Genomic DNA, 10,477 nt, shown 5'->3' with positions numbered 1-10,477 from the left:
CCAGTTCAAATCCTTGGTTCGTTAGTCTGCCTACCTATTGATCCCGCTTATCACAGTTCCACTTACAATTGTCAGTAAGCCAATTTCAGTTCGTGTGCCGATAGAGGAAATAGTGGCACAGTCAGCAGCGTGGATATAGATTTTTTTTTTATTACATAAAAGGACAAGAGTGTGATGGTAAAGTGCAGACTGCATTCAAGATAGAAACAACTGCATTATACCACTAACTCAACTTCAGCTCCTTACAAGCATCTACACAGTCAGCAATACCTCCAATATGCACAAATGTTTGACCACACAGCATGCAATTAATTTCCACAAATGTAATCTCATTAACATGTTGCTTAGAGATGGTGGTGACTCTCAAGGCGGAGCCAATGAGAACTCAGTGAGAATCAATAAGATGGAATCAAAATCCCATCCCTACTTGTCGCTCCACCCTTGCATCCCAAAACTAAGTTCCTGGTTTTGATAATTGGGTTTTATGTTTTCCTGTTCTGGATTCTTAGTTATTCTAGTTTTTGTTCTTCTAGGTTTGTTTCTATCTTGAGTTTATTATGCTTGCTTCACCAGTGTTTGTTGTTATACTCCCTGTTTTACTTCGATGGTTTGTTGGCTTTTGTTTCTTACTGCTGTGATTGCTTTGATTACTTTCATCTGTGTCTGGTTTCCATCCTGTTTCCAACCCCAGTTAGTTGTTAATGTGTATACAGTCCTGTCCTTCCTCATAGTCTTTGTCTTTCTCTCCGTACTAAAATGGAGAGGTTAAATACAGCTGGTGTAGACAAATCAGTGGTATGAGTGTAAAAGGAAAATGACTGTACATTAGTGTATTATTAAAACAGCTGCATGAATGTGTGTGCACCCTGCTATATTCATAAAATTCAGCCTATCTGAATCCAGGGGGAAAGCCAGAACATTCCAGCCATGTATGTTTACAAGCTCATCAGTATTGTTGCTGTATCGGTAAGAATGCGATAATTTAACATTAATATTCATTATGTGCACTTTAACACTGAGATAAAGATTAACATTATAAACACAGAACTTGGCTAACATTATGATACATGAAGAGGTGGAAAAGGAATAGCATGTTCACTACAAGCAGGGCAAACATTAGCTAACCAGAGGTTAAAAAATATTGACAAATGTAAAACCTGCTAAATAGATTCAATCTTTATAAATTTCAGTAAGTAATGTAAGGTGGGTGATATAACCTTTATAACTGTTTTCTATTAAAACGTACCCCCCCCCACCCCCAATGCTACTGTATTTTAACTGATTTTAAAACTAGCTTGACTTATTAGCTAACCATGTTAGGCTAACGGCTACTACCATTCAAAAACAAATTAGCAGGATAACACAACACTGAAGTAAAAGACATAACTAAAGTAAAAGACAACTTTTTTCATCACATTATCTTCACTGTACCTCTGTCACGTTTGGGTAGTTTTGACATTGTTGATAATGCTTTCTGGCGTCACGTCTGAAAACTAGCCCATCCCCCCCAGACAGAAGGTATAATCTGATCAGCAAGAGGAGGTGTTGGTGGTGGTAGGGAGACTTAGGAAAGTATTAATATTTTTTCGTAGGCTTGGGTATACAGTTAAATCACTTTTCATGTTAAGAAATAATAGCTGAGTATTAAAGATACGGGGTTTTTTCCTTCCCCCACTTGTGGCGCTCCTAGATGGACGTTAGCATTTGCTAACGATAAAAGTGAAAATCACAAAGCCGTGGCTGATGTAACAGTTACTGCAGCCATCTTTGATTCACAGTTTTATGGATGTGCTTCATGGCAGTATAACATGAAAAATAACTGTCAGAGACTGGTTGGAATATCGACGTCTGTTACTGGAGAGGAGCTCAAATAACATTTACGCGCCATAACCACCTTCATCTCAGCAGCAGTCAGGTTTAGTCAACTGGCTGTTTCCATCTTGTAATGAAAATATGCTTTTGTGTGCCTTTCCATGAAAATAAAGTCCCAGTATAAGAAAAATAATGTTGATGGTAAATCTGACACCAGCAATGCAAACCACGTACTTGCGTAGCAACGGGGAAGTAAGGAACAGTGAGCAGTCAGTTGTCTGGTGTTTTTGGCAGCAAGCATGATGTCCTTTGATTCGAGGGAAGAAGCTTTTGTTTTTGTGCAATCTTGCAATTATAATGAATTTGCAGATTAAATGGTCTGAGAACAAAATGACCTCCGCTAATGATAAACACACATTTTCAAACACTACCTACTTTGCACATCTCCCCAGCATTTCAGAGAAAACCGTGTTACGCTTTCAGATTACTACAACCAGGAGCTTTTAAAGCATTTTAGAGACTGAACTGCAGCTCCAAACCGGGGCAGACCAGACAATGCATTCCCTCAGGGACAGGAGTGGGCCACAGAGACAAAAACCTCTTCATTTAGAAGCGGCAAGCTGCTGACCCGATGTGGATCTCATATCTTGCTAGCGTCTCCCCCGGCTACAAATATATGTGTATGTACTTTTCCATTTGATTTGGTGTCAGCGGTCAGGGACGATAATGGGGTAAACAGTGTATTGCTCGCCGAGTGTCTGGCCAGCTGGAAGAGAAGACATTTTTGAAACTTTGCTGTTAGATATCTTCAAGGGAGTGAAAGGAGGAGGCAAGGTAGACTTTAGATACATTTCTATGTATACATAATTGATAATTCTGTGTGAGTGTGTGTGCGATGCTGTAAGATTAAGCCCCAGGGGAGATAAGAGCATGCTCTGCAATCTCTCTCGCTTTCTCTCTGCTTCCCTCCATCCCTTTTGACTTGTGCTCCATTAGATGAAGTGATCAGAGTGGCACCCTGCAGAGTGACAGACAAAGAAAGTAAAAAACACACAGCGCTCTTATGATTCACAAAGATATCACAGCAGCAGAGCAGAACTCTGTTGTCTATTACATGAAAATAAAATGGAAACGTTTGAGCTGTCAGGAGCAACTGGTGGCCAACTGACAAAACTATAATCACTTAAATATCAGATTATCATATCAAAGTCTTTGGTATAAAATAGTGGTGAAAATGATTTTTCTGACATTTATTCTTGAGTGTTACTTCTCTGTTTTTGCCTCTTCTGGCTTCTGAAAATGATTTAAATAAACGTGCAGCAAAAATGCTCTGACGTTACCGCTACTAATTTTCATTTATGTCTTCAGTTTCATGAGTCAAAAAGGAATTGCGTTTATGATGTTTTAGTCTGGAAAACATAAGGTTTAGGCTTCTTTTCTTAAACAATTTTCAAGGTTCAAAGCACTTTGTCTGCTTCCAGTATACATTTAGACTAGTAGGCTTAGAAAGGATAAAAGATCGGCCCGTGTTCCCGATTCACCTCGCTACCACGCGCGCTTTCATTTAAATATCTAGCCTTCTTGCGTCTCTGTATTAGGCTGTGTTTCAGTGGCCTGCCTCTTGTTGATTTACTTTATTAATTTGTGTTTTCTTGTTGGAGTGAAGTGCTTTTTGTTTGTGCTGTCCAAATTATTTGTGATTTTGAAAAATACTATTCAGATCCATTTTAGAAGATGCAAAAATATGTCTTTGATGCTTTCATGGAGAATAAAGTTAGTTTTATTAAAGCACCTCGTCTTTCTTTTGTAAAGCACTTTGTGATGTCTGATATAGGTGCTATATAAATTCTTCCCTTACCTGCAAATGGCTTTGCTCTTTTAGAATAAAAACACTGTTTTTCATTCTGTTTCATCTCACACCTCAGATAACATCTTCTAAAGAATTTAAAACCCATTCCGTTTCTCTAAGTTTTTATTATATTTATTAAACATGGCCAAAGTTTCAGTGTACAAGACCATGCAAAAGTTTGAGCCATCACTCATTTCTTTATATTTTGTCAGGGCTCTGTGTGCAGGCAAGCGGAGGTGAGGATCCAAACGCAGGAGTCGTGAAGCCAAATTTCAACAGAAAACCACAGTTTTATTGCTGGCAATGAACAAACATGAGCAGAACAATGAAATATGAGAACTGGCAACACGCAGGCAGAATCTGAGGGTAGGACACGACACTGAACAAGGGCAAACACAGGGCTAATATACACAGGGAAGTAATCAGGGAATGGAAGACAGAAGGGAGACACAGCTAGGAGAGATCAGGGCTAACGAGACAGGGGAGCAGTAAAACTGAACACACTCACATGAGACACAGACCTTCACAATAAAACAGGAAACATGATTCACTACACAAAGACACAGACTCAACACTGAGAGGCAGACAGAAAATAATACATGGAACTCAAACTATACACGAGACAACAAATCCTTAAAACATGAAACTCTAATAATAATCATCATCACCATCAGCAACACAAGCACTACAAGAGAGTAAGAAAACAATCCATAATGCAAAACACACACCTAACATAACAACTCAAAATACTGGGTCAAACTGACCCAGAACCGTGACATATTTTGCAAGGAAAATGTGGATTAGTTGCAGTGATTTATTGAAATGTGCAAATACACATGGAAATACAGCAAAACCAGAGTTTGCACAGTAGTAAATATGTGGTAATAACAGTTTTAAGAGCATGGCAGAAATAAAGATCTTCTTCTCTGGACTTTGTAACGCCAAATGACCTGTACTCAGCAGGAGAAAAGCACAAAAGCACCCTCCATGCTATAGCCCATGAAGCAGTCCATTGGCCATACAGGATCCAGCAGTGAGGCCTTCAGCTGTGGCAGCAGAGCAAAACTGTCCATCCTTTCCCTGGCAGCGCTCCGTCGCTGATGAATCTCTCCTTCGAAATCCACTCTTTTAGTTTAACAGTCCTTTAGATCTGCTACAAGCTTTAACATGAACAAACTGAAGTGAGTTAAATGTACTACTGCACATTCAGCTAATGTATATAATATATAATGTTCTCCCCCCCAAGTGTGTTATACTTGTATAACTATGCATATAATGAATAAAGAACCTTGAACCTTGAACTAACAAGAGATCCCGATCCTGATGAGGCGAGACTCCTGCTGATCTCCTTTCTTCTTCATAATCACACAGATGGCTATGACTCCTCTAACCTCCAGATGTTGCTGTTGAGGCATTTTAATCAGAATTTCAGTGATGGATACTTTCCAAAATAGATTTTATTTTAACAAATGCCACAAAGATCTGAATAAATATGTATTTATAAGCTGCTATGGGCTGTGGGGAGGCCAGTCCATGACTGATATCGTTCCAAATTCAAATTTTATTTGTCACATACACAGTCATACACAGTACGATATGCAATGAAATGCTTACACAACTGCTCGTGACCTAAAGAAAAAAGAAAAGATAGGAAATAAATATGAAAATTAAAAAGGGTAAATTTAACTAGGAAGGAATAAAATTAAATTAAATTAAACTTAAAGTTAAAAATGAAATAACTGTACAACACAAATTAGAATGAAGGGTAAATTTAACTGGGAAGGAATAAGATAAAATATATAAATTAAAGTTGAAAATAAAATAACTGTACAACAAAATACACAAATACACAGTATAGAAATATATAAGAATGTATGAGAAAATATAAATATATATATAGACAATAACAGCAGCCTAAATGCAGTGCAAATATGCTTAAAGTGATTTAAGTGATGAAGTGAAAACAATGTCCAGAATGTCCAGTGTGTGTGTAAGAACCATATGTGCTGTGTGGTGGTGTGATTGAGAGACCGTATCGCCTGCGGGAAGAAGGAACTGGTTGTGGACTTCGGGAGGTCCAGAGCAGGTCCACTGCCGGTTCAGATAGAGGGGGAGGAGGTGGTCAACAAGTACAAGTACCTCGGGCTGTGGGTGGACAATAAACTGGACTGGTCATGCAACACAGAGCACCTGTATAAAAAAGCCCAAAGCCGACTGTACTTCCTCAGGAGGCTGAGGTCTTTTAACATCTGCAGGAAGCTCCTGAGGATGTTTTACCAGTCGGTGGTTGCTGGAGTACTTTTCTATGCTGTGGTGTGCTGGGGGAGCAGCACAGCAAAGAAGGACTCATCCAGGCTGGAGAAACTGATCAGGAGGGCTAGCTCTGTGGTCGGCATGAAGCTGGACACTCTGGTGACAGTGGCAGAGAAAAGGACATTAAAGAAACTGATGGACATTATGAACAATGCTGGGCATCCTCTGCACACGGCCATAAACAACCAGAAGAGTCTGTTCAGTGACAGGTTGCTTCTCCCCAAGACAAGAACTAACAGACTTAAAAACTCCTTTGTCCCACACGCCATCAGACTGTTTAACTCCTCTCTGGAGGGGAGAGGGAGGGGAAACAGGAGGACAAAGGAGGGGGGAACAACTAAGCTGTAGTGCCTCTTCACCTCACTGTACAATACCTTTTGTGCAATACTTTTTGTAAATAGTCAACAGTGCAATAGACTCAATACTTGAAATGTGCAATTCACTTGTATTTTTATTTTTTATTCCTATTTATTCTATTTATCCCCTTTGTATATTTTATTTATATTTGTCTCTGTATTTATATATGTGTGTGTGTGTGTGTGTGTGTGTGTGTGTATACATATATATATATATATATATATATAACAATTCTGTAACTGTAACTTCGGTCGTTGCTGTGCTTTTTGGAAGTCGAATTTCCCAGAGGAACCCACCCGAGGGATTAATAAAGTTCTATCTTATCTTATCTTATCTTAAGAAGCTCCTCCTCAGTCTCTGTGTTGGTCTTCAGGAAGCGGAATCGCTTTCCTGACCTCAACAGAGAGAACGGTCCGTTGTTGGGATGGCAGAGGTCCTTCACAATCTTCCTGGCCTTGGTCCAGCACCGCCTGCTGTAGACTGAGCGCAGGTCAGGGAGCTCGGAGCGGATGGTGCGCTCAGCTGACCGCACAACCCTCTGTAGAGCTCGTCTGTCCTGCATGGTGCTAAAAAAAATAATTTCTTTCCTGAGTTGTCTTTTATGTGTAGGCACAACACTGGTTCACCCCTTGAGTTATGTGCCTTTTTATGCTTGAATGATTCATAGGTCAGTGTTAAGTGGCTTTTTAAAAAATCCTCTGAAAATGGTCAGATACGCAGACAAACTAATGTCCAAAGAAAACTATTAATCCCAAATTATTTAGAAATATCAAACCAGGTTGAGCCTTTCTGGAAAGTTCAGTACAGAAACAGACAGGTGATATATGAAAGGACACACTTAGGGTACTATAGGGCATTACCCTTGATCTGAGCTTTAAGAATTTGATCTTTTTGTGTGTGTGATTGTTTGTTTGAATGGGAAAAAGCTACTTTTTTGCTTAGACTCATCACTGTGAAGTAATGTTAACTCCAGATTGTGGTGCCTGTAGAGTAGAGAAACCATTGGCACTTGGTGTGTCACCACATTCCCAGTGCAGTTCAGTCTGTCATCAGATAGGACACTGTAAAATGAAGGCTGGGTGGCGTAACCAAAACATGGGGAGGACAGTATCCTGGGTCTCCCTGGGTATTTGAAATGCAGGGTAACTGTGGAAAAACTATCTGCCAAAAGAAAGAGTTCTGTTACCAGAAGGAGGCGACAAAGGAAGCAGGAGATTTTTAAAAACCTGCAGTTAAAGGTTATGACTAGAATTCACTTAATGAGGAAAAATATAACGCTTAAGAGTCCAAACGTAACATTAAGTTGGTGCAAAAATCTCATTATCTTAACACAACAGGGTGTTTGTAAATGGTCTTGCTACAATGCTACAACAGCACTTTACAGAATCTTTACTCCTCTTTACTCTTTCACGCATGTGAGACTCCAAACAGAAAAATGGCACTTCCTGAGAACTACAACACAGAATATCAGTAGGACACTCCATAAATTGAATTAGGCTTATTAAGTAAGTCAGCAACGTCAAACCCTGATTACTTCAGAGTCCACATTTCCTTCCTGTCCACCCTACAGAGCGTGGTACAGTAAAGCTCTCTGAGAGGGATGTGATGCGCTCAGGCTTCACCACCGTGGGACCAGAGCAGCCTTTAGTGCCTAATGACCTGTCTGTATGGCAGAGATAGAAAAGGAGAGCCACAACAGGCACCCGCTGCTGCAATTCATCTTCATTTTAATTGGGAACATTTTGTGTTGCTCTCTTCTCTACATTAATAAACCAGGACCCCGCAGCAGTTTCTTTAAAACTCATTAATGTGCAAGAAGCAGTCCAATTCGCAGGTGCTCCTGAACAGAGGGCACATCAGAAAAGCCATTTTCCTCCTTCTCCGTTTTATTTGCTGTCAGATTTTCGTTTCACAATCAGAAATGCCGTAATTTTTCTCTCGTCGTTTCCATTTCTGCTGCTGCACCATTAGCTGCGCTGACACGTGAAGAGACAATTTACTTTGGACGTTATTACCGAGTAAAAAAAAGTCTTGTTAATGACTTCTGAGAAACAATCAAATACTCCTTTTCAGATCAGGTTAAGCTCTTGCAGGATTTATTGACATACAGTATCCACTCAATAAATTTCTCCCCCAGAGCTGAGCAATGGGTGTGTGAAGCGGCACACAGTGAGGGAGAAGCAAGCGACAAAGGGCCAGCTGCTGCTGCAAACGCTGGTGCTGCTTTGGGAAAGCGAGTAGTGATTCATGCTGGCAAATTGATTCATTTCTTGTGCTGATAAGCACCTTTTTTTTTCTTTGTACCCTCATGCTGCAACAGCTTTGAAAAGAGCCGCTGAGAAACACGTCTCCATCGCCACAGCGTAAAGGAACAGGGTGGGCACACAATGACAGCAACATCTTACAATGTGCAGCGGTGCAGTCCAGGTCAACGTCACAAACTACAGCTTCGACAGTCGGCGTTTGGTACGAACTGCACCTTTCTGAATGCTGGAAACTTTGCTGCAGAGCTTTTTGTGTTGGGCTTTCACTGTGTTCTACATCTATTTACATTGTAGTTGCTATTTTATGCCGTGATCTCAGCAGTTTATTGCTGTGATTGCAGCTGCATGACAATCTGTGCGTGCACCTGTGTGTGTGTGTGCAGCAAGTACACAGCAGGTATGTCTCTGCTTTGAGGAAATGGAAGCTTTGACCAGCCCTTATCAGTACTAAGCAGTCCATAGCAACAAACCAGGCAGCAAAATCCATCCTACGAGAGCCCACTGGACAGCCAGCACTACACATCTTAGCTCTGCTTCTCCGCAGGAGATCACCTGTGATGCAAGCAGCTGGACTTCTCACCCAGCGCTCAGCATCAGAGGTAGGCGAGCACATGTCAGCCGACACAGGGAGTTAGATCAGCGCAGCAGTGGTATGTCTGTGGGAGCAACTGAAGGCAGATATAGACAGGTAATATATCAAAGGGCAAATCTGTACCCTTGATCGCTGCAGTGAGAGGAGCCCTTTTATGCAATGGAGTGGGAAGGGTGCCTTGCAAATCAATACAAAGTTATTTTGTTTAGACTTTTTCTATAATGAAGCATCCTAATAGGAATGGTCTCTTTCAGGACATCCATACAGCACGAGGGGTCAATAAATGATTTGATGAATGTAAATGAAATCGAGTCATATACTTCAAATCAAATTCAAATTCAAATTTTATTTGTCACACACACACAACCATACACAGTATGACATGGGGGTGAAATGCTTGTAGCTGTACAATGCCCGAACATTAAATGACAGAAGAAAAGTTTTACAATATTTACAATTTACTACAAAAATTTACAAATTAACTTAGGAATTTACAGTAAAGAATGTGCAAATAGCAGAAGAGATTATAAAGATAAGGATTATAAATTATAGGAATTATAGGATTATAGGAAATGTGTGGTGGTGCGTGTGGTGACGTGTGTGAGAGTCCAGTCTTATAGTGACGTGTTTGGGAGAGTCCAGTCCTACACCTGCTTCAGGGCCCGAATAGCCTGGGGGAAGAAGCTCCTCCTCATTCTCTCTGTTTTGGCCTTAAGGGAGCGGAAGTGCTTCCCAGACCTCAACAGTGAGAAGAGTCCATTGTTGGGATGGGAGAGGTCCATCATAATCTTCCTAGCTTTGGACTTGCACCGCTTGGTGTAGATGGACAGCAGGTCAGGGAGCTCTGATTGAATGATGCGTTCTGCCGAGCGCACCAAGCAGGACAGATCTCGTCTGTCCTGCTTGGTGCTGTTCCCAAACCAGGTGCAGATGTTTGCCGTCAGGACGCTCTCGATGGTGCAGGAGTAGAAGTTCTTGAGCACCTTCAGTGGCAGATGGAAGTCTCTAAGTCTTCTGAGGAAGAAGAGACGCTGACGGGCTTTCTTAACCAGGGTGTTGATGTGACAGGACCATGACAGGTCCTGAGTGATGTGGACACCCAGGTATCGGAAACTGTCCACTCTCTCCACTGGCGTGCCACTGATGATGAGGGGTTTGTAATTCCTCGCCTGCTTTGTAGTGAAGTCCACGATCAGCTCCTTAGTCTTGCTGATGTTTAGGAGGAGGTTATTCTCCTGGCACCAGGTCTCCAGGTTCCTAATCTCCTCCAGGTAGGCCGTCTCGATGTTG

The 10,477-nt window shown here is 41.1% G+C and overlaps 1 long non-coding RNA gene across 1 annotated transcript; it reads left to right on the top strand.

The window, feature by feature from the left end:
* The first annotated feature begins 446 nt into the window (after positions 1–446).
* LOC309701224 lies at positions 447–4,832 on the top strand. The gene is made up of 3 exons (XR_014274916.1): positions 447–966; positions 3,874–4,027; positions 4,625–4,832. It is a non-coding gene; the product is annotated as an uncharacterized lncRNA (long non-coding RNA).
* Positions 4,833–10,477: the final 5,645 nt, after the last annotated feature.

This window comes from Aulonocara stuartgranti (genome assembly GCF_965226115.1).
Source record: "Aulonocara stuartgranti genome assembly, chromosome: 23".
Classification (NCBI taxonomy): domain Eukaryota; kingdom Metazoa; phylum Chordata; class Actinopteri; order Cichliformes; family Cichlidae; genus Aulonocara; species Aulonocara stuartgranti.
This window is presented reverse-complemented; position numbering and strand designations above follow the sequence as displayed.